The following is a 25,876-nucleotide window of genomic DNA, read 5'->3' as shown; positions in this document are numbered from 1 at the left end:
CATGTGACGTTGGTCATGGGAACATTGTCAAGTCGTGCTGCTATATGCATCCCCGTGAATATACGGCGATATTCCCTAATGGCAGGATAAGGGGGATGAAAGGCAGCTTTGTCTTCTTAATGTTTAATGACTTGACACTAATAGACATAATTGAGAGCCACTTGATAATAAGCTTAGCGCGTATGAGAGAATATCGATAGACATCGACACAGGTTTGCCGGCATAATGTAACGGTAATGATGCGTTCATAAATAATAGCATTTCGCCACAGGGTCACATATTGTACCCTTGTAAGGTCTTTGCATTTGCTGAAACAAATCTGTTGACATTTGTATCAGCCGTTTTGCCATCAATGGAGGTAGATCAAACTGAGTAGTGTTAATGTTGATCCTGGTGAGTGTTTTAAACCGCTTTGCCCGCACATACCCCGATATTGTATAGGAGTGTAATGTATTTCAAATGTCTTAGCTACGATGCTTTGTTGTGATAAAAAAGAAGACATATATTCGTTTATTTGGTCTCACACACAATGAATTTCAGGTCTGTTCTATTTTTATTTAGCAGATTAACGACAAATAATCACAACCCGTTGGTTACGACAAATATATCCGACAGAGAAATATATATAACTTGACAGATTCCCTCTCGACACATCAACGTATTTGTTGAAATCCTAACGTTTCACATCAGTAGGAACTAGTGGTCAAATGATATATGCAAGATATTTAAATGGACGACAAATATTTTCAGTTCTAAAGTGGCAAAGTTATTCTGCATATTTTTGACATACCAACTAGATCACCAGTCATTCTGAAGAACATCACTCTTCAAGTTCTTGCACGGCTGTCAACTTTTTGGACGATTGATGTCGACATGAATTTCATATGGCACGTGCTTTTGTCGGTGCTCGTGCAACCTCATGTTGATCTTATATTGAGGCGTCTATATCCCTGGTGTGTGAAACATCGGGCTCGGGAAGCGGAGGGGTGAAGCAACGGTGTTGCAATTTACCAAGATCGACTTAGTCCAAGTGCTTGTGGCAAGGTAGGTTGTACATCTGTCATCAAACGTTTGTTTCACCTGTCCGGACTGGTCGTGTTTGACCGGTGTCTGTCGCCATTACATGTGACTGACTGCGTGATGCTGATTGACTCGTGAGCTGGAATAGATGTGTTTTGGAAAATAAAGTATGAATTACAGTGAATTATACCTATGATGTCTGTAAGGGTTTACTCTTCTACACTCGCAGTCTCGATCGACGAAACTGCATAAGGTTTGAACATTGTCGAATATTAAGTGTGAGGGTAGAGTAGCCTCCCTTTGATTAGGCTTCCGGTGAGATCAATAACCTGATTATTGACACTGACACTTCATAAAACAAGAATATTATGGGGTTTGTTTTCCTTCCAGTTCGTTTATTTACTGAAATATTAACTAAAATAAAGTCTACATTGCCATCTTCATCATAAATTCGTAATGGTTTTAAATAATGTTGGATAAAACATGAATATCCATCTTTGTAAAATGATTGAGTCGGATATAATATGAGGTACCCCGGCTTCTACCCCCCAAAAAGTTACTTTTTACAATAATATTTCGAACAGTGTGTTGTTCACGGTTGACACTGACCTGTGATACAAATGTTTTCCCTTTTGTCAACATTTCTAAACTTGAAATTATAGATTTTTATCATTAGTTTCATTAGAAATCTGGAACTAACTGACGAATGTTTGTCTAAATTTTGTCTTTTTTTATGGTGAATATCATTTTGTTTTCCATCCTATACTGTTTATAATGAAGTTTAAATACACTGAGCATCGTTTCTTTTCCAACTGAATGTTTAACACTTTCTTTCTTGGACTGCTTTACAACTGGGATAAATTGTGGTAAGAGATTTTCAAGAAGAAACTTTCAATATGTTTAACTCTTTGACGATATCAAATAATTAAGGTATTTGTCAGTATTAAGTAGCTGTGAACACCATTATCAGCAGATGTTCGGTGCAGCAATATTGAAATTAGATCTGATCTCAAGGTGTTTCAACCATACACATTAATTAAGCTTGGTGATTTGTAGATAGCGCCCGCAGAAACATGTGCTGGGACAGATCAGCACCAGTAGTGATGAATATCGTGTGTAGGTCTCAGCTGAAACAATAATAGATATTCAGTTACCACCCATGCCTGAAATCAACTGAGTACAAAACCATTTACTTCAGCGGATCCTATACACACGTGTATAGAATCCTGTGCACTCCCATATAATACATTTATGTATCACTTTTGCATGTTTAGTTACAAATATAGCGCTAAATTCTGTGTTGCAAATGTATTTCAGATTGAGTTCCAATATAACTTGATGTGCTATTTTTGTCATTTTTTTGTGAAAAATTAGCATATTTAGGTGAAATTGTTATAATTAGATGGACCATGTTACATGGTTCACCTGGTGTATACCTTTGTATAAGTTGCTGATACATATCGTCCCAGTAAATAATGTATTGTGACGACAAGAAGTTGAAATATTGAAGGGAGTGTTGAATGTAAACGTGGCCTAATCTCTTCACGGTATGATCATTTGTGTGTGAATCATTTCATCATGGTATATATTTCATGCCAGAGGAGGTTGTGAAACTAGTTGTGTAGCTAAGTGTCTGCAATGCACATTGCACGGCCTTTCTGTGGCTAAAAGGTTAAAGACACTAGGTTAGATATTTATTAAAACACCAATTGACTGAGAATATATTTCCACAATCAATTTAATGCATTTTTGCTTAAAATATAAATCCATTGTTTACCAAACCGATAAACTCCATGTCTAAAAACGCATTGAACATGATCGGTGATGTATAGTATTAACCACCCTATGTTAAGTTATATTCATATACTAGAAAAACAAACCTATCTAATTTATCCTAGGCCTATAAAATATGAACTGTTCGGTGTACATATAAGGTGGCCTGAAATGTTTTGAAGCAGTTTCGTGCAACACAAAAAAACCCAGACCCTTTCAAAGTCTCTGTATGCCCCCTATCTGTGGATGGCTGAACCATCAGCCTAGTTTCAGAAGGCCTCATCCCGCAGATTTCCATAAGTACAGCTCATGCAAACTCTTCCTTATAAAGAGGTGTTTAGATTTAATAAGTCGTAAAAGGATTTGACACGAAGACGCTCTACTCGGGTGTGGCGATTGCTTTTTTTTTTTACTGTGAAATTATGTGTTTTCACTACCGTCTTATGAGAAGGTGCAGTTGTTGTCCTCTTGTTACATGAATATTACAACATAAATCAGCATTATTTTCAACTAGAATTTCAATGCAGCTTAGACGAGCCTATTGTACAAACCTGGAATAGATGTGGCGTTTTGTGTAAATTCATCGCTGTGCGTTTGTCTCAATATACAGTGAATTTTAATCGAGGGAATATTACTTTCAAGCTAAATAGGGATTAAAGGTTTATTACAGACATATAACGCATGGGCACTTCAACTCGCTTGTATAAACAACCCATGAAGAAATCCCCCAATAAAATCTCCACTGACGTCCAGGAAGAACCAGTTGGGGGACTCTATATAATGAAATGTCGTTCGACAAACTTCAGGTTATGGTGTAGTAATGAGTTTGTTGGATGGCCGAATAGGCTTCAGTCGGATACAATTCAGTGTGTCTTATATGCTACCAAACAGTAGGTCATCGAGGAATCATCTGTTGTCATTCGAAGTCATTTCAGTGCGTATTGAGAGTCACAAAGCCGAACAACTTAATGCAAGCATTTTTTCAGGGCTTCTCCATCCTCTGTTAAGCAGTAACAATAATTTGGAATACATATATTAGGATGTATAGGTTGGATGCATAAAATCGGAGAGAGATCTTTTGCTTCATATGGTTGTTTATTTTATCCCGTAGGTTTGAAGGAAAACGTTTAACCCAAGTGAGATTTTTCTTGAACGCCACCAATCATTATACAGATAGAGTGAATGACAATATGAAGGCACTTGAATAATACATTTTACATCCGTTCGGGAAATTCTCTCTTGATTCGTTAAGATTTACGTACGTATTTGGATATATTTCTAGGTGAATTTGCATAGCTCGTATATTGATGCACTTTGTACTTATGCATATTTGAATTTTGATGATACAGCTAAGACAGGTAAAGCTGTTATAATAGTACATATAGAGGGGCAGTTAAAGTGCCCCAAATACAGGGGGCTCCAATGTCGACACAACAACACAAACTTTACATCAGTATTCATTGTATATCCTCATATACTTATTTAACTTCAGTCAAGACAGCTGCCAATTTTCAAGATTGCTGCCATTTATCACCCTCTTATTTTGTAAAATTATGACCCAGTATGTCTTATAATTGCCAACTTACGGCTGTCAGAGTGTTATTTCTGGCGTTCCTTACCCGCTGAGACGAGACTGATTTTAATACCTTGAAACCTCTGAGATAACTGTGTTAATCATTTCAGGGTTATGTCATTGACCATGTCACCATCAGTTACGGCTTGTATTGCTTTTATTAGACAGTGATCTGAAGTAACAGTTGATTTGGCGCACGAACCTCTCAACAAGATAGAAGGTCACGTTAAGAACCCAAGTTGTTTTTTCCAATCTGTATTATTATGTCAACACAATGACGATCTGAGTCTGAAATATGAACACAAAATTGATAATGGTGACAAAATAATAACATTAATCGCTTTTTCTGAAATGAACAAAAATATCCTCCACTAGAATTGCAAAGTCCGCCAATATATTTAAAAAATATTACTTGTATAAAAGTAATGCCGAATAAAATAATTACGGATAATGAGTTTATTAATTGTACACTAAATGCACGGTTTCCTAAAAACTATCTCCACAATTATCAATTGTCAATAACCTTTTTTCAGTATATCAGGAGGTACACAAACCTTTTATTGAGTGCATATATACGGTGACTATCGACGTCTGGTCAAAGAATATCTTCCAACTCGGTGCATTTTGGATCATTACTTATGACAATTGTTATGATCAACAATATGTTTTTCATTTTGCTACCTATATTGATACTATTCATGAAACTAGTTTATTACATATTCTCAACACATTGTTTTGATTTAGTGAATAATTTGATTCTGTTATTCCCACTTCATTGCGGCATTTATTCAACTTCATCACTGAGATAGTGAAACTCCAGAAAGTTCAAGGCGAACATGTCAATAAAATCAAAACCTGCATTATTCTTGAAGTGAAATATCGTGTTCGACTAAATGTTAGTTCTTCTGTAAAGAGGGACTGCCTTTTTGTGGCAACTATTTATGAAGTATTGCTGGACTATCCGCATTTGTTCCTTATCTCCAATCTGAAAGTGGAGAACAGCTACAGTTCGTTTGAGTCAGAAACGGACCGATGAATTGCAAATTTTATCATTGTACAAAATTGCCACATAAATATAAATAGTACACATGTTTATCATTTACTAATACCCAACAGCTTTCCTATATTTGACAATTTTCCGGACTCCACCAAAAAAGTTCTTTAAGAAACTATCATTAAAATTTTGACACAGTTCACAATTTGTTACGAGGGAGGAGTGCAGAGAAAGGGACAGCCAGGTGTTAGAGAAGCACGTGCACAAGTGCCCACCAAGTTATTGATTCATTAGCCTGTGCTGTGCCGTCTCCATCCTTTCTCGCACACCTGGCTGTCCCTTTCTCTGCACTCCCCCCTCGTAACAAATAGTAAACTTTGTCAAAATTTTAATGATGGTTTCTTAAAGAACGTTTTTGGTGGAGTCCGGAAAATTTTCAAATATCAGAAAGCTGTTGGGTATTAGTAAATAATAAACATGTGTACTATTTATATTTATGTGGCAACTTTGTACAATGATAAAATTTGCAATTCATCGGTCCGTTTCTGACTCAAACGGACTGTAGGTGAGATGCTGCTATATTTTTTCTCGTGACAGAACACAGTTGTTTTATTAGTGACGACCTCAATAACAGATGTTTATCTCTGACGTAATGGCAAACAGCCCGATGATAAACGATAGTCCACATTTCATGTGGTCATTGTGTGACCTCACCAATACCTCCTAAATCATGGTGTTTGGTTCCACAGTATATTTGGGTTGTCATCCTTATAACTGTTGATAGACTGGATCAAACTGGTAGTGTTCTCCCTGCATCTTTTGGGGCTCATACGCCTCAATAAACTGACGTGTTGTGACATCAAAACACGATGACTCACTCACTTACAAAACTATCCTGGAATGTCAGATGCAAATGGAGACAGCTGAGTGTATTATAGTATGGTTTCTACGTACATCACATATTGTATCATTTTGTAACACGAGGACTTGATACACCCACATCATGTTGTGACGTCCTCATCCCCCTCATCTCAGCCAAATATAGGAAATACACACATAAATTGGCAGTTCTGTTTGACAGAAAACATGGTTTATAGTAATAATTGGCGAGTTTTTTACAAAAATACAGAAACTACTTTATTCAGAGGCATTCCCATTTAATCCAGTAAAGTCCAAGCATGAAGTGCTTGTCTTTCGTTAGATGTGTCACTTGTACTAAAGCGTAAACGATACTGAAGCAAACATCGCGAAGTGCTTAGCCTTGGTTTTCGTTTCGGCGGAATAAGAAAGCCATATGAAAGATAAGGAAATCCAAACATCTAGTCGCTGACTTCTTGCTTCATCGACTGTTCACTGACAGGAAATTTATTTTATGGAAAACGGAAAGAATATAAACAAATACAAAATAAAAAGACACCAGCCCATGGCCAGACATCTGCACACGTGTTATTCAGGAAGACTGAATATGCTTCGTAAACAAAACTTGACAGACAACTATATCCCCATATCCCCACTTATTTCATGGAGCCGTTGGGGCCTCGAGTACAGGTCAACAGCGACCAGCTGGTCGGGAGAGGCGACCACATGGCTCGGCTGGTCAGTCTGGTGTGTCGTCGTACCCCCACAGCGTGGATTGAAGCTCACTACATCATTCTGGATTATCTGACGTCGGTGTTTGCGGACAGCAGTCATGTATCTTGTTGTCTTGGTAAATAATTTCAAATATGACCAAAATGATATTTGAAAAGTAACAGTATCAAGTCGGCTCTGCTTGGAGATGGAAGGTAGCAAGGTGATCTCTGTGTCGTACTCCAATATCCCAGATTTCTATTGAGGCACACATGTCATCTCTGTAGGTTCAACTACACGTCTGCAGGTAGGTGTATATATCAATGGGGATATATAGAAAGAGTGAACTTTATCTAGACTACCAGTGATAATGATTTAGTATAAAAATAACGAAATATTTCAAATGGATCTGTACGTGAAATTTAGGCTTTGACAGAATTGTGCTTGCTGACCGATTTCCTGGACAATTAAGGCCATTTTGTATGGTGATTCTAGATAGTGTGGTGACTCTAGATAGTATGGTGACTCTAGATAGAATGGTGACTCTAGATAGTATGGTGACTCTAGAAAGTATGGTGACTCTAGATAGTATGGTGATATTGTTAGCTCCTGCGACAAAACCTTATATGTTTACATGGAACTATGTGCCTGAATACATCTGGCTATGATGCATTGTTCATAGCACATCATTTGTTTTGATCATATGTTTCAAGCATTTCTAGGGACTAATTCCTGTTTTTGATACATTGTCAAGCAACCCCATTAACGTCTCACCCCCAAACTCCGCCGCAGAACAACAAATTGTCGGGCCTCACAAGCCAGAATGTTGAAAAGTATTGATTCTAAGTACAATTTATACCCCCTTTGGTGAATGAAGTTAAATAATCCAGAATTGGCCTTCTCCTTGGCGTATACATAAGTACTGGCGCTTCCCGGAGACGGCGACACAAGCATCAAGCGTCTGTCTGGCAGAGCCTCTAATACATTATACATTACTTCGTTACTGGAGAATGGTTGGGAATTGTTTGGGTTTTGTTTTGTTGGTCTCAAGTGACAGCTATCTTCTATGTACCAAGTATGATGATGGACTGTGTCCTATACATGAATATTTGAAGTGGAGTCTCAGTGGGGGGTGGAGGAATTATATGCCTTGTCTTCTAGTTTCTTTCTGAATATAGGTCAGATCCACTGACGCGACTGATTTGTCTTGTTGATGATAATGACGATGATGTTACGGGCGTTGATGGTTTCCACGCCTACCTGTCACATAATGATGGTCATGGTATCACAAGGCGTTCCGTGTCAACTGACCACAGATATGTTCTTGAGAAATGTTTGGACTGTGACGCTGAGTGCGGCTGAAAACAAACAAAACCAATCAGGGGGATTCAGTCTCCAGCTGTCACTATTTCATAATTATGTAAAATGTGCTGTATGTGCGCCCCCAGTACAGCCGATGAGTGACGCAGAGCTCTGTACATAACAATAAAAGATGGGATACAGCACCTCCAACTCTCTCCTTCATGTTATATATCCTGCAAATAAACAGGAGGCACCATAAAACCCCACTCGCCAACTCACCCACTGACTATATGTGTCAATCATTCGTAACAATACCAGAAGAAATTGAATAGTCATAGAAATATCTGTTTTACAGATGAAATACCTTTTATGGATACAACATTGACAGACTTAGTCACTCGTGTAGTTCTTAAGGCTGTTGTTGCCATGGCATAGTTTTGATGGATTTAACATGAAAAACTAACGTCAAAATCTGACGTTAACATGGATGAGTTGAATATAGCCTTGGCCGCTGTCAACGGCTAATGTGGTAACGCATGGTCGCTGATATGATGGTAAGACGGAGGTCCTGTGTGCCGCCGTGTCAGCTGGAAGTAGGGATATATGCAGGTTTTACTATGATGATATTCCAGCTATCTGAGGACCGTGACGAAGTAACTGGATACCCGGTGTCACATTTACCTAATCCCATAATTCCTTTCTTTTCACTTCGAGTTGATTCATGAGACTTGTTGTGATAACCGTATCTTGTATTCTAAACAAAATTCATCATAAGGTGTTGCATTGTCACACTTTTTAAAAATGAAACTGTAATCCATCGTCACGTGAAATGTATCTCGGGGTTAGCCGAGACTCAAATCACTTTAATTCTTCGTGACGTCAGCGACACCTAGTTTGTTGTGTCGCTGTAATGAGCTCTATTGTAACGAGTTTACACGGCCACCCGCACACTGACCTAGTTGCAGAGACAACGGATGTAACCTCTTGACCTCCACTGGCGGGCTTGATGTAACTGTTTCAAAGGGTAGTGATGGGCTAAGACGATACTCTTTTGTTACATATTCCAACGTAAACATACAATCAATTATCGGTATTCTTCAATGTGTTTACCCATTTAGAGGAAGGGGAGGCGCACAATCTCTTTTCCTAACGCCGTCGGCAGAATTCTTTCTAAGTGAACGTCACACGACCCTGGAACTGCCATCCATTGCTCAGGCCTCATTGTAGATGATTCCGCTAGTCACAGAAGTAGTTTATCAACCGGAAGCGGATGGTGACACATGCGCATTAGACTATCTTCCGTCCACATGATCTCTTAAGGTTGGATCTTCCAATTGAAATGTGACCTTTGGGCTATGTGTATAATGCCTGACTTGAGATATAGCGTAAGGAAGCAAATCCCTCGAGAGCTCAAGACAATACGCCCAATAAACTACAGTACGTCAAATTTAGTTTTTACACGCTTGACAACCAAGACAAGCCATGCAAGTATAAAGACGAAGTTACCAAAGGTACCCTTTGAACTGGCGGGCCTTTACAGGATCTTTATGTACTGATCGGATGCAGAGACGTGCTACATCTGGCTATTGTACTTCAGACATGAACATTGTGTGGCCATTGCGAGATAACTGGATATGTCACACACTGAGGGCATCACTGGGACAGATGCAGTAGCTTAAAATGACTTGAACCAGTGTTTATACCCAGAATTAAATTTAGAGAATGTTCATTATTTGATTAAATAATGCCCAAAAGTAAAACAATATTGAATACCCCCCATCCCACCCCACCCCACCCAAAAATAAAAATAAAATAAAAACAAACAAAACCGATCAATATCTTGTGAAACATACCATTTGAAGAAATACTCAGTATCAAAAAAAATTATCCAGAGCTTGGCCTTCGATTGATGTTACTGAGTTTTCGTGAAAAGGTTTTCAGGTTGTATACTTTTCATATCTCTAGTGGGTATTTGTAACCATCCCACGCTCTTGCTTGGTGCAGAGACTATTTCTCAATGATAAACTCCATAAACTGATGACAAGGGTACTGCATGAAGATGGCTCGAACCAGTTAATGCACACACACAGCACATGCCCGACTTGTGGTCTATGTTGATTCTGCAGACTGACAAAACTGACGTTTGGTCGTAATGCTGCCTCTCACACTCAGGTAGATGATCTACTAGCTGTGTCTGCGTTGTATATGGCGGATTAATGTACTTTGGACCTTGTATTTCCCGTGATTCCCATGTATGTGGACTCTACTGAGTTATGCTTACTTTCTGCCATGTTCCGGATTGTGTTGACGAGTCTGTATATGTGTTGTTCTTGTCACTAAGGACATCAAACGATAAACAAGAATATTCACTTAAACATTATACATTTATATATGACGCCCTGTATAATCTATCTACTCTGAAAGCCTTCATATGCTCTGTGGAAGAGGATGTTGGTCATGGGGGTTGACAGGAACCTTTTGACATCCTTGGATCTATTTGAGTGCCACTGCAAGCTCCTCCACAGAGTAGCTCCAGCTCAACTTAAGGTTCTTTCCATGCTTTGTGGTCTCGCCTAGTGGCACCACTATGTCGTGCATGACGTAATTTTCCCCAAGTTGGTAAAACGTTGTGAGTTCTTGTCAGTCGATTGGAACCAGACTATGAAGTGAAGACACACACCAACACCATGTACATGATGCTCTGTCTCGGTGTTGGCCAGTGTGTGTCTTCTGAGGACCGGTGTTAAGTGGTCGCACATTCCTCATCTTGTCATGAGCTTGGCAACTGTATTATGAACGCTCCGAAGCCGGTCCAGATGAATTTGCAATGTTGCAATAGTTTTCTTGCAAGATTTCTTGCGCGACTGCAGGTTGAAAATTACTCACCCCAACCCAATTTTACAGCAGCTGAAAAAAATGGCTATGGATGTGATGTGAGTTATGATATAGCATCATTTGTAACACCGATCACTGAATCCAGCGTCTTGAGGAGAGTTATGATATAGCATCATTTGTAACACCGATCACTGAATCCAGCGTCTTGAGGAGAGTTTTGTCTGGACAACGGTTCATAGTGACTGAATGTTTGTGCGTGTTCAATCTGTATCTGGTGGCGACTGGTTGCTCTGTTCGGTATCGGAAGTGACTGTTGACGTTGACTGTAACGAAAGTACCTGTGATTGTGTGGTTTCAGGTCGAGAATCGCTTACATAGGGTAGCAGAAACGGCCCTGCATATAGTCCATGAAGGATTATCATGGCAAACTGTCAAGATTGAAATGACCGCCAAAAATTCAAGAAGCAAAAAATGTATAGTCAGTTTCATTTCCATTGTTGAACCGTTTTTAAAAAAAAAAATTAATGTAAGGATGAGAACAATTAACAGATCTAATCACCTATGCTCGAACTAATTACCAGAACACTTGACTTCATAACTGTCACCTCAATTATAAATGACGGTTGATTGCGGCAGCTCGACCTCCTGTCCGCCTCAGCGACTCAGGACTCCACGAGAGGACTCCAGAAGATGACTAGTGGTATTGGAAGACTGGCTGTCCATGGGAAAGTTGGTTCATCGAATGCTATTGATGGGCCCGCTGTGACAGCCACACAAAGCCAGTCAATATAGCCCCTCAATGCATATTTGCCATCAGATAAACTTCCAGCAGAATCACCTCACTGCACGCCAGCCTCCGAGCTCCTCCGGTGAATCACGTGTGTAATTCTGTTTCCTCCGTGGTTTACCGGTATCGATGTTACACGGACCACCAGCAAAATATTGTCGTCTGCTATTTTACGCGTGCGTGTTGCATGAACCATAGCAGACGATAAGCCCGTCAGTTCCTGAGCTACATGGAAAGCCTCTATGGGGCATAGACAAGGATGGTCTCAATCTTCGTGTTCCATTAAAACGAGCGTCAACCAAACCGGAAAGCATGTACGTGTTTTCATAATACATATAACAATGTTCTCACCCTGATGATGAGCGGAGGGGAGACATAAATGGAAGGAGGTCTCATCGCGGGTGATGGTGCTAAAACCAATAACAGACGAGGTAGGATGAACGTGGAGGTATAGAGAGAAGGGCTAGGTACAGTACAACCAGAAATTATTGAGAATTTAAAGATTGTAATGTTTTATATTTTTTTCACTCATTACTCACGTATTAAATGTGAATAGTAGCAGAACATAACTCCAGATTCAAACACAGGTGAACAGTTAGTATTTTGTCAAGTCACCATGGGCAGCAATGCAGGCTTCAATGCGGCGGGGCAAAGAAGTTAGAAAGTCGTGGTCCATGCTGTCCCAATATCGGACCTTTTGTCATTTCAGCAATATTTGTCAGATTTTTCTTATTGACACTTTCCTTCATAAGTCCCCAAACATTTTCTATTGGATTTAGGTCAGGGCTATAGCTCGGCCAATCTAATAATGTCATAGTTTGGGTCCGAAACCAGGCCTGTGAATGCTTTGAACGATGTTTTGGGTCGTTGTCCTGCTGGAAAATCAAAAAGATTCCATAGAACACGTGAGCAGATGGAAGTAAGTGTCCCTCGAGAATATCTGTGTACCGCTCACTGTTCATATTCCCTTCAAATACACAGAGGGGCGTTGCCCTTAACACAGATATGCCACCCCACACGTTAAATTTCGGACTGTACTTTGGGCGCTGATAAAAAGGGTTTTCAGTTTGTTTGGTCCAGAATTTCAGTGTATTAGGAAACAGCCACACGGAACTTTCATCTGAGAAAATCACATTGTCCCAGTTAAAGTTTCTATGATGTAAGCACCAGTTCAACCTTCGCTCCTTTTGTTCAAGTTTCATGATCGGTGATGGAATTCCTCGACTTTTCTGCCAACCCATTGCATGCAGCTCAGTTCTTGTCACCTTACAGACAGCCAAAGTTCCTCTATCAATCATATCCAGCCTTAAGTTTCTAAACTCTTTCGTTTGTTTTTAGAAACAAGAATACCAAGCCGCCTCTGTCACCGACAGTCAATTTTCTAGGCCTACCTGCGCCTCCCTGGTGCTCAATGCCATATCCATTTGCAATATTTTTCAAAACACGATAAACAGTGGACAAAGGGATGCCTGTTCTACTTGAAATCACTTTAGCTGATCTGATGTCCTTGTTATAATACTCTAAAATCAACTTCCTCTTCTCTAAATCATCCATACTGAGGAACACTGAAAATGTCGTCTGCTAGCAAGTAAACAAAGGGGGATAACTCTTCACAAACTAATGAAAAAGGATTAATGGAGTTGTCTCTCTTGAATGAAACCAAGCACTTGATAGCTGGTCACGGTTGTTTATACTAGAAATCCAATTAAACATATTCCTAAAATTCTCAATAATTTCTGGTCATACTATATAGAGAAAGGTAGGATAGAGAGATAGAAAAGCTTGTTGTGATTTACTGAGCCATGCTGGGGACTCACGGGACGACACGTGTCTTCATATATGAACTAGGATTTTGATGGCGCTGTTCCTGTAGGTTTTAACCCCGGGGCGTCTCAGTGCGTGAGAAACGTGGGGTAGTCTCTCCTGGCTTCGTGATAATGAGACATGCTTCATTAACTTGGGCCAGATATAAATGGTTCGAATAATAACATTTTATCTTTCGATCTGTACACCACATCAACAGTTGATCATTAGCATCAGAAACATATCTAGAGAGGTGTTTAGACAAAGTGGAATATTGCTTTGGTTCTTAGATGTCGATTCAAACTGTGTCAACGATTTAGTTTAGATGGCAAGGGCAGCTGATTCCATATCGGATTGGACATGTGTGTTTTAGCTTTGATGTTCACAGCAAGGACACAATTCGTCACAAAGGTACGTCGAAGTCAGGGGCTCAGTTCGTCACAGCCGTATGTCCAGGTCAGGAACAATACCACTGACGGAGCCACCTATACAGGACCAATACCCCACTACCACTGACAGAGCCACCTATACAGGACCAATACCCCACTACCACTGACGGAGCCACCTATACAGGACCAATACCCCACTACCACTGACAGAGCCACTTATACAGGACCAATACCCCACTACCACTGACGGAGCCACCTATACAGGACCAATACCCCACTACCACTGACGGAGCCACCTATACAGGACCAATACCCCACTACCACTGACGGAGCCACCTATACAGGACCAATACCCCACTACCACTGACAGAGCCACCTATACAGGACCAATACCCCACTACCACTGACAGAGCCACCTATACAGGACCAATACCCCACTACCACTGACGGAGCCACCTATACAGGACCAATACCCCACTACCACTGACGGAGCCACCTATACAGGACCAATACCCCACTACCACTGACAGAGCCACTTATACAGGACCAATACCCCACTACCACTGACGGAGCCACCTAAACAGGACCAATACCCCACTACCACTGACGGAGCCACCTATACAGGACCAATACCCCACTACCACTGACGGAGCCACCTATACAGGACCAATACCCCACTACCACTGACGGAGCCACCTATACAGGACCAATACCCACTACTACCACTACCACTGACGGAGCCACCTATACAGGACCAATACCCCACTACCACTGACGGAGCCACCTATACAGGTCCAATACCCCACTACCACTGACGGAGCCACCTATACAGGACCAATACCCCACTACCACTGACGGAGCCACCTATACAGGACCAATACCCCACTACCACTGACGGAGCCACCTATACAGGACCAATACCCCACTACCACTGACGGAGCCACCTATACAGGACCAATACCCCACTACCACTGACGGAGCCACCTATACAGGACCAATACCCCACTACCACTGACGGAGCCACCTATACAGGACCAATACCCCACTACCACTGACGGAGCCACCTATACAGGTCCAATACCCCACTACCACTGACAGAGCCACTTATACAGGACCAATACCCCACTACCACTGACGGAGCCACCTGTACAGGTCCAATACCCCACTACCACTGACGGAGCCACCTATACAGGACCAATACCCCACTACCACTGACGGAGCCACCTGTACAGGTCCAATACCCCACTACCACTGACGGAGCCACCTATACAGGACCAATACCCCACTACCACTGACGGAGCCACCTATACAGGACCAATACCCCACTACCACTGACGGAGCCACCTATACAGGTCCAATACCCCACTACCACTGACGGAGCCACCTATACAGGACCAGTACCCCACTACCACTGACGGAGCCACCTGTACAGGTCCAATACCCCACTACCACTGACGCAGCCACCTATACAGGACCAATACCCCACTACCACTGACGGAGCCACCTGTACAGGTCCAATACCCCACTACCACTGACGGAGCCACCTGTACAGGTCCAATACCCCACTACCACTGACGGAGCCACCTATACAGGACCAATACCCCACTACCACTGACGGAGCCACCTGTACAGGTCCAATACCCCACTACCACTGACAGAGCCACTTATACAGGACCAATACCCCACTACCACTGACGGAGCCACCTGTACAGGTCCAATACCCCACTACCACTGACAGAGCCACTTATACAGGACCAATACCCCTCTGCCATTGACGAGTCATTTCAGATGCCAACTGACCTCAGAAGGCCTTTGACCGAGTTTGGTTGGATGGATTGTTTCTCAAACTGTATAATCTCGGTATAAGAGGTAAAATCTGGAGACTGCTTCGAATGTCATACTTGTCCATGCAATCATGTGTTTCCTATGCTGGTTTCCTGTCTGATAGCTTTAGAATCAGTCAAGGTGTAGGACAGGGGCGAGTCATTTCCGCTTGGCTATTCAGTCTGTACATCAACGATCTAATGCAGAGTTTAGATAAGTCGGGTCTAGGTCTCCAGCTTCCATGGGGACACTGTCCAGGTATTCTTCTTGCTGATGATACTACTTTAACCTCCAGCAATCCACATAATTCTCAGACTCTTCTAGAAGCTGTGTACGATTATGGTTTGAAGTGGAAATTGAAGTATAACGTCAGTAAAAGTGCCTTGCTTGTATTCAATACAGACAGATATCTTACACCAGTCAGTCTGTATCTTGGTTCTGTGGCCATCCCTCTCATGCAATCTGTTACGTACGCTGGAGTTCAGTTGTCTTCATGTAATAAATCGTATGATAGAACAATGTCATCATGTGAAAAAGCACGTAAACTGGTTAATATGTATCATGACCTTGGCTTGTGCTATGGTTCACTCAATCCCTATTTGTGCTTGTCGTATATGGAACAATGTCATTTTACCATGTGCTTTATATGGTTGTACTGTTTGGAGCAGCTTAACGTCAAAAGAATTGGACGTGTTGGAGTTAACACAAAGGTATTTCTGTAGAAAGGTACAAGGTCTGCCTAAACGCACTGCTTCTCCTGTGGTTCTAGATACCCTGGGCCTACTACCAATTCAAGGGTATATAGAAAAATCTTGTTTGCTTATGTTTGGTAGAATCTGCCGTCTAAATGATGCCTATGTTGTTAAACAATTATTTCTTCATCGTCTATTTGAATCCAGATGTATGACTACCATTGGTAAATCCCCGTCACCTATCCTGTACATGGTTAAGCTCGTAAACAAGTATGGCTTGTTTGACGCTGTTAATACATACATCACAACAGGGGTTATATGTACTAAAGCAAAATGGAATGATATTGTTAAATCCAGAATCTGTGATGCTTACGAGAGTCTGTTGTGTCATCAGATAGCAGTGAGAGAGGATCTCTCAAGATATTGCCTTATCCGAGAGCCTTTTAATCCAAGTAGACTGTGGGAACTAGCCTTGATTAAAAGCCTAAATTTTACAAACTCTCTCATATTATTCACATTGGCTGTAAAAGATTGAATCCAGAGAGTGTATATGTGGAATAGTAGCTTCTGATATTGTTAAACATGTTATTATGTCCTGTACACATCTTAATGATTTGAGAAATGAAATGTTTGAAAGGATTTGTGATATTATATCAATATCTGATTTTGTTGACTTTTGGGAAAATGATGACGATGTAATAATTGCTGATTTACTTGGTGGATCTTGTACAACACTTGGTAACTTAAATATGACAGAATGGGCGGAAGTTATGTTATTAGTGGCTGAGTTTATGTCAGTCTGTCATTCTAAAATATCTGCACAATTAACTGTCTACTGAGTCATTGTATATTCAACTTGACACTTTCTTGTAACATGAAACAATCTTCATATTTTTGGAGGAAATAAAGATAATCTATCTATACCCCTCTGCCACTGACGAGTCATTTCAGATGCCAACTGCTCGACCCCCAATTTGCCTGTCAGAGAGCCTTTGGGAGACATAATTCAAGCTCTTTCATTTACGGGACACATATGTTTTGGTTTAGCACTTGAAAACGTAGTAGAATAATCCCTTGCTCGATAAATATGCCGAAACGTAAGCTTATACCAACAAAGAAATATCATTAATATTTTTGTTAAAAAGGTCATTTTGCCGTAGGGTATATTGAAATGACAGTTTTGTCGAGTTTCAACCTTGAAACAGAGTACACTGCCCCTCACGTCAATCTCGTTCCAACAAAGGGAGAACGCCAGCGCAATCCCGGACCCTATACAAAGTCAGCCACAGCTTAAAGGGTTATTTGATGCGAAATATATGTTTTGTAAAGAGCTATTTGTTGAAAGAATATTCACTGTAGTGGGTAGCCGATGGGAAAAGTTTCTGCTGCCAGGGTCCCCCTATCTCTCTCCCCCTCCCCCTATCTTCACGTGGCAGGTAAAGTCAGCTGTGAGGGTATACCACCTTTGTCCAGCCCCGACGGGTGGTGTTTAAGAACGTAGTCCTGCCCATATCAGCCCGTGTACAGGGCAGAAGAAAGCCAAGTACATTGCACCTGTTCTGTCAACGTAAAACTCTCCTCAAATCCAAGACATGACAATGTTGCCTTTGTGGATGCAATTTATGATCGAATAGTGAATGATGCTTGAGACTTTTGACTAGATGGTCGGCAGCGATTCAGGGTATTTAATCCGGTGTTAGTTGAAGTTGATTAACGAACCGTAGACTGCTGTATTGTAGAAAGCGACACGGGCATACAGATTTTAACTTCCATTGTGTTCTTTACGTACATAATTATTGCTTATAAAGCCCTTAAAATATATATGGATAATAAGCAATATAAGATATCTGAAGGTTCGTACTCTTTAGGAGGGGATCATCTGTGGTTTGTTGGTACAGTCGGATTACATGGCTGGCAAGTGTGCACCCAAACTTACCCATGGCCCCATCGCTGTGAACGCCGTCCATTAGCTATCCGTCTGTTCAAACACTGTCGTACGTCACATACAAAGCTACAGAACTAGGTTCATTTCACAATTACTGTTAAGAAGACCACTAAGGTTTAGCCCTGTTAATAAATGCCATTGATTGGAAACATCAGTAAACATGCACTGCCTCAACTGTTTCATATTTAGATCTATGCATAAAGACGTAAGACTACATCATTCAATGTATGTTGATCATTGCCAGAATTATAATCGTAGAATGTTTGTATGGCTAAATTGCTCACAATTCGCAAACAGCGGAAGAGAGGATGTAAATCAAGCTAGGGCCCATGCAGGTAGCAAAAGTAATGTAAGTCCTTATGGTCCCTAGGGATGGGGACAGGGTTTTGTTGCTTATATTCAATCTTAACAATAAATTTTACGACGTTGATGCGTGAACTGTTGTTATTTTGATGTTATTTCAAGTCTGAAAACACAACTAACATGTGTACCGGCCAACATATATAAACTTCACTCCCTCACAAGAACACAACTAACATGTGTACCGGCCAACGTATATAAACTTCACTCCCTCACAAGAACACACCTAACATGTGTACCGGCCAACGTATATAAACTTCACTCCCTCACAAGATCACAACTAACATGTGTACCGGCCAACGTATATAAACTTCACTCCCTCACAACAACACAACTAACATGTGTACCGGCCAACGTATATAAACTTCACTCCCTCACAACAACACAACTAACATGTGTACCGGCCAACGTATATAAACTTCACTCCCTCACAACAACACAACTAACATGTGTACCGGCCAACGTATATAAACTTCACTCCCTCACAAGAACACACCTAACATGTGTACCGGCCAACGTATATAAACTTTACTCCCTCACAGAACACAACTAACATGTGTACCGGCCAACGTATATAAACTTCACTCCCTCACAAGATCACAACTAACATGTGTATATAAACTTTACTCCCTCACAAGAACACAACTAACATGTGTACCGGCCAACGTATATAAACTCCCTCACAACAACACAACTAACATGTGTACCGGCCAACGTATATAAACTTCACTCCCTCACAACAACACAACTAACATGTGTACCGGCCAACGTATATAAACTTCACTCCCTCACAAGAACACACCTAACATGTGTACCGGCCAACGTATATAAACTTTACTCCCTCACAACAACACAACTAACATGTGTACCGGCCAACGTATATAAACTTCACTCCCTCACAAGAACACACCTACAGCAAAATATTTAGCTTTACACTACGAGGCTTAACAAATATTCTGGATGGGGAGAACAGTTTATTGTGTTTATGCACATGATGTGAGTCTGTTTCAAAACAGAGATCAATACTATTATATATTGAACCACGTATGTCTTAGTTTACAAGTTCATTGACGAAAACCGCTTCTGGAATTATTCTGTGTTGAGGGTTTCGTTTTGACTCAAGGGTATCCAGTTTGTTATATAGTCTTCAAACAAAGTTGGGGAACTTCCAGTTTTAATTTACGATTGAAAACATTGGGAGATATATCGGAGTCAATATGTTTGTAAGACCATAGTTGTTTGTACAGTAATCGCTCTTGAAAGATGATTGGTGTATGACGTGAATTTTGCATGTGTACGATTTTTATTTTCAAACAAGAAAACCGACAAGAAACAAACACTAATAACTGTATGATGCAAGATGATTGTCAAAATTAATGGTCTACAGTGACTTATGAGCCTTCTTGAAAACGGTCAAAATCAAGAATGACACCCCATGCACGTGTATGGGGCTACTGCGTTGTGCACGCGCATCCCATGCGTTGCGTTTAGGGGCAGTGATAAAGAGAAATGCTGGTGCGTTCATAAGATGACTGACTTTGAAAAGTTTGTTAACGTCAAAATTGAAAGTTCAGGTTCCCCTACTTTTCCTTTCCAGCACACATAATGTGTTTCTGGTGATAGCTAACACGGGGTATTCTATTCCAGTTCTATGTTTTATACAGCGTACTTCTCATCGAATCTGGCAATTGACATGGTCATCAACGATCGCCAAGATACTTGGGTTTAAATGTAACTGTATTCTTCGTATGCGATAACACCTTTCAAACGGTCGCAACTACAGTTGTATTAACATTCAACAAAACCTGTCAGCTGAACCCGCTAAGTCACAAACAAGAAGTAGGTGGTGAAGCTTCATCAACGTGTGTAAATGTTTTTGCACAATGTAATTAAGTGCTATCGACACTCAACAGTTTCCGAGCTGTCATCCCTCGTCATTGATTGGCGCGTCAATGCTGTGTGTGTCATTGGCCAGCTGTGTTCTTGTGGACAGGCCTCGTCGGTCCTGATCACTGACGTCTCACTCCAGTGACTGATCAAGTCAAGCGTGGTGATGGTGTGACAAGATGGCCCCTCTACCATATACACTCGTCGACTCGTCACCTCTGGGCATGAGGTCATCTGAGGTCGCTCGCAGCGCGGGTGCCGTATGCTAGTTGGGGACAAACTATTAGTGGTAATACGACAGAGATTGGTTCCATGATAATACACGTACATTTACACATTCTGGGAGGCATGTCAAATATCGTTCATGCAAGTGGTTTTCAAAGGAACGTGCTCATACGGGTTGTTTTTTGGTGTGTTTTTTTAAAATTTAACTTAAATGTTATTTTTACACTGAATAATACATTTATGCTGTATTTATCATTTAAAACTTACGTTTCTAATTTCACGGCTTTAAGAATAATTATGTGCTAATTGTATATAGATCACAGTAGAGATCCGGCTTCCCATCTCGTATACTGATCCTTGCGATCGTCTTATAGTCCGTTTGACTTCATTTTAGACCGATGAATTGGTCACTAAATCTAATAAATGCAAAAATAAATGCATAAAACAAACAGCCACGTGAGCGAGTTGTACGTGTGAAATTGAAATTTCACTGCACACGCTTGTTGATTACCTGGCTGTTCTACCAGCAAGTGGTCCTCCTTCGTAAGAAATAGCGAAAAGTTACAACAAAATAATGATCGTTTGTTAAACAACTTTTTTATTCGGGTATCCAAAATTATGAGACAAAACATCAGAGTTGGTCTGTCGATTTCATGTGACTGTGCAAATTTTGATTTTGTTGCATTTATTTTATTTTGTGTTAGTGCCCACCAAGTTATTGATTCATTAGCCTGTGCTGTGCCGTCTCCATCCTTTCTCGCACACCTGGCTGTGAAAATTGTCAAATATAAGAAAACTGTTGGGTATTAGTAAATGATAAGCATGTGTACTATTTATATTTATGTGGCAATTTTGTACAATGATAAAATTTGCAATTCATCGGTCCGTTTCTGACTCAAACCAGGGAGACTCTATAAGGGGGAGTGGTCACTCCTCGGAAAGCTCCTAAGCTATGCCTCGGCTCGTCACGTGACCAGTGCAGCCAATATGGCGGCAGCGTAGTTTTTAAGATTGAGCCCGGTTTATTTTCAACAGCTGATTACATACGCTGAGTGTTGTGACAACTGAAAACCTACATGTAGAAGATAAGTTACCTATTCTGTCACTTCATTTCAAGTCAAATACTTGTTATTAGTGTCAGTATAAGTACAGTAGCTTTGTAGTAAAGTTTCAAGTGGGCATGTTGTAGCTCACTGGCTTCAATTCTCAGTACACAGCGGAAAAGACTAACTTATATCGCTAAAAACTTCTTTCACATATTCGTTTAATTTTTAGAAGGGAAATATACCCTTTGTTAAAAGGTGTTTTGCAAGTAATAGTGATATTTTTATAACTAAAAAAATTTGTTAGGTGTATTTGAGGTGTGTGAAAAATATGACATATCGCCGATCTGCCATTGAAATACTACAGGGCGTTGTTTGAGTGTTTCTAGTTAGTGTTCAAAACATCTTTCACATACACCTTCAATTTTTTATGAGGGGAATATACCATCAGGTGAAAGGTGTTTGCAAGTAATAGTGATAGTTTTATAATTTAAAAAAAATTGTTAGTGTGTATTTGAGGTGTGTAATAAAAATATGACATATCGCCGATCTGCCATTGAAATACTACAGGGCGTTGTTTGAGTGTTTCTAGTTATTGTTCAAAACATCTTTCATATACACCTTCAATTTTATGAAGGGAATATACCATCAGGTGAAAGGTGTTTGCAAGTAATAGTAATAGTTTTATAATTTAAAAAAAAGTTAGTGTGTATTTGAGGTGTGTGAAAAATATGACATATCGCCGATCTGCCATTGAAATACTACAGGGCGTTGTTTGAGTGTTTCTAGTTATTGTTCTAAAACATCTTTCACATACACCTTTAATTTTTATGAGGGGAATATACCATCAGGTGAAAGTTTTTTGCAAGTAATAGTGATAGTTTTATTTTATTTTTTTGTTAGTGTGTATTTGAGGTGTGTGAAAAATATGACATATCGCCGATCTGTTCTGATACGCCATTGGTGCTTGTGATGCTTGAGTGTTATAGTTCTAAAACTTCTTTCTTTCTTGTTGATCTTAGTATATGACAAAACTGGAAAGGTGTTTGCAAGGCTTTGTGATAGTTCTAAACTTTCTGTTCTTGAGGGGTCTGTGACAGTGTCAGTTAACATTCTGTCAATGCCCATGTCATTCCACACATGCAATAAGATATCTGAATTAGTTACTAATGTAAAAAAATAGTGGTGGTGCTACCATATCTATAGTTCACTGACGTATGTCACTACCACAGATATACCACACCAGGTTTTGTAATGATAGTAAGACATTAAACACCCTGAGTGGTGGTGCTACCATATCTATAGTTCACTGACGTATGTCACTACCGTATGTCACTACCACAGATATACCACACACCGAGTGGTGGTGCTACCATATCTATAGTTCACTGACGTATGTCACTACCACAGATATACCACACACCTGAGTGGTGGTGCTACCATATCTATAGTTCACTGATGTATGTCACTACCACAGATATACCACACACCGAGTGGTGGTGCTACCATATCTATAGTTCACTGACGTATGTCACTACCACAGATATACCACACCCTGAGTGGTGGTGCTACCATATCTATAGTTCACTGTATGTCATGTCACTACCACAGATATACCGTATGTCACACCACAGATATAGACACCCTGAGTGGTGCTGCTACCATATCTATAGTTCACTGACGTATGTCACTACCACAGATATACCACACACCCTGAGTGGTGGTGCTACCATATCTATAGTTCACTGACGTATGTCACTACCACAGATATACCACACACGAGTGGTGGTGGTGCTACCATATCTATAGTTCACTGATGTATGTCACTACCACAGATATACCACACACAGAGTGGTGGTGCTACCATATCTATAGTTCACTGATGTATGTCACTACCACAGATATACCACACACCGAGTGGTGGTGCTACCATATCTATAGTTCACTGACGTATGTCACTACCACAGATATACCACACCCTGAGTGCTGCTACCATATCTATAGTTCACTGACGTATGCCACTACAACAGATATACCACACACCAAGTGCTGGTGCTAACATATCTATAGATCACTGATGTATGTCACTACTACAGATATACCACACACCGAGTGATGGTGCTACCATATCTATAGTTCACTGATGTATGTCACTACCACAGATATACCACACACCGAGTGGTGGTGCTACCATACCTATAGTTCACTGACGTATGTCACTACCACAGATATACCACACCCTGAGTGCTGCTACCATATCTATAGTTCACTGATGTATGTCGCTACCACAGATATACCACACACCGAGTGGTGGTGCTACAATATCAATAGTTCACTGACGTATGTCACTACCACACATATACCACGCACCAAGTGGTCGTGCTACCATATCTATAGATCACTGATGTATGTCACTACCACAGATCTCATACACCCTGAGTGATGGTGTTACAACATATATATAGTTCACTGATGTATGTCACTACAACAGATATACCACACCCTGAGTGCTGCTACCATATCTATAGTTCACTGACGTATGTCACTACCACAGATATACCACACACCCGAGTGGTGGTGCTACCATATCTATAGTTCACTGATGTATGTCACTACCACAGATATACCACACACCGAGTGGTGGTGCTACCATATCTATAGTTCACTGACGTATGTCACTACCACAGATATACCACACCCTGAGTGGTGGTGCTACCAAATATCTATAGTTCACTGATGTATGTCACTACCACAGATATACCACACACCGAGTGGTGGTGCTACCATATCTATAGTTCACTGACGTATGTCACTACCACAGATATACCACACCCTGAGTGCTGCTACCATATCTATAGTTCACTGACGTATGTCACTACCACAGATATACCACACACGGAGTGGTGGTGCTACCATATCTATAGATCACTGATGTGTGTCACTACTACAGATATACCACACACCGAGTGATGGTGCTACCATATATATAGTTCACTGATGTATGTCACTACCACAGATATACCACACACCGAGTGGTGCTGCTACCATATCTATAGTTCACTGATGTATGTCACTACCACAGATATACCACACACAGAGTAGGCGTGCTACCATATCTATAGTTCACTGACGTATGTCACTACCACAGATATACCACATCCTGAGTGGTGGTGCTATCATATCTATAGTTCACTGAGGTATGTCACTACCACAGATATAACACACCCTGAGTGCTGCTACCATATCTGTAGTTCACTGACGTATGCCACTACCACAGATATACCACACACCAAGTGGTGGTGCTACCATATCTATAGATCACTGATGTATGTCACTACTACAGATATACCACACACTGAGTGATGGTGCTACCATATCTATAGTTCACTGACGTATGTCACTACCACAGATATACCACACACCGAGTGATGGTGCTACCATATCTATAGTTCACTGATGTATGTCACTACCACAGATATACCACACACCGAGTGGTGGTGCTACCATATCTATAGTTCACTGACGTATGTCACTACCACAGATATACCACACCCTGAGTGCTGCTACCATATCTATAGTTCACTGATGTATGTCACTACCACAGATATACCACACACCGAGTGGTGGTGCTACCATATCTATAGTTCACTGACGTATGTCACTACCACAGATATACCACACACTGAGTGGTGGTGCTACCATATCTATAGTTCACTGACGTATGTCACTACCACAGATATACCACACACCGAGTGGTGGTGCTACCATATCTATATAGTTCACTGATGTATGTCACTACCACAGATATACCCACACCCCGTAGTGGTGGTGCTACCATATCTATAGTTCACTGAC

General features: G+C 40.8%; 1 long non-coding RNA gene across 3 annotated transcripts in view; it reads right to left on the bottom strand.

The window, feature by feature from the left end:
- Window positions 1-540: 540 nt before the first annotated feature.
- The window catches only part of LOC124277715, a 61,088-nt gene continuing 35,752 nt past the window's right edge, over window positions 541-25,876 (bottom strand). The window contains exon 7 of one of the 3 annotated variants that reach the window (XR_006898902.1): window positions 541-1,159. This is a non-coding gene — a long non-coding RNA (uncharacterized LOC124277715). Of the gene's footprint in view, window positions 1,160-7,475; window positions 8,288-20,453; window positions 21,019-25,876 lie in introns of those variants that run through there. The other 2 variants (XR_006898903.1, XR_006898904.1) reach the window with 2 other exon arrangements.

Source organism: Haliotis rubra, unplaced genomic scaffold, assembly GCF_003918875.1.
Source record: "Haliotis rubra isolate DU_JTF1 unplaced genomic scaffold, ASM391887v1 Scf226, whole genome shotgun sequence".
Classification (NCBI taxonomy): Eukaryota; Metazoa; Mollusca; class Gastropoda; order Lepetellida; family Haliotidae; genus Haliotis; species Haliotis rubra.
This window is presented reverse-complemented; position numbering and strand designations above follow the sequence as displayed.